The sequence below is a fragment of the Sus scrofa genome, chromosome 3 (genome assembly GCF_000003025.6).
Source record: "Sus scrofa isolate TJ Tabasco breed Duroc chromosome 3, Sscrofa11.1, whole genome shotgun sequence".
NCBI classification, from domain to species: Eukaryota; Metazoa; Chordata; class Mammalia; order Artiodactyla; family Suidae; genus Sus; species Sus scrofa.
Genome location: NC_010445.4, coordinates 8,578,375 through 8,579,036, shown reverse-complemented (window position 1 = coordinate 8,579,036; position 662 = coordinate 8,578,375).

Below are 662 nucleotides of genomic sequence, written 5' to 3'. Positions count from 1 at the left end.
GACGCGGCCGTCGCCGCCGCGCCCAGGGCCCGGCTGGACGAGACCAACTACTTATCGGGGGGAGGCCGGGGGAAAAATAGCACTTAGGGGGCAAATATTGACCCCATAACATCAAAGATATTACTCTACATTATTTCTACGCAAAATGGGCTCAGAAAAATACTTTGCTTCCCGAAAAGGCACAAAACATCCCCTCTGGGACTGACATAGGTGGTACCGGCATAGGGGAGGGTGAAACCGCTCGCTGGTCACGTGACCTGCCCTCCCGGATTGGGCGGCTCCAGACTGGGAAGGGGAGCTCGACGCCCCAGTTCTCGCCTTGGCTCCGCCCTTTGTCTGTGAGACCACGCCCCTCCACAGGGGACAGGGTTGAGAGAGATCAGTGTTGATCACTGCTGGAGAGGCCAGCCGGCCTCAACGCGTAGCGAGGAGGAGCAGTGTTTCCGAAGGTGCCCGGGCGGGAAGCCATGGGGACCTGGGCGGCCCCTGGGAACTCAGGTATGCTGTGAGAACGGGTCTGCCCAGGCAGTGCCCCCGCGTTGCCCAGTGGCTTTTGCGGAACTCTTTATGTGGCGGCATGACACTCTAATAGCAACTCGTTTATTGAGCTTCATACTTATTTACTCCTCACAGTGCTATGAAGTTGAGTACTGGCTTTGTCC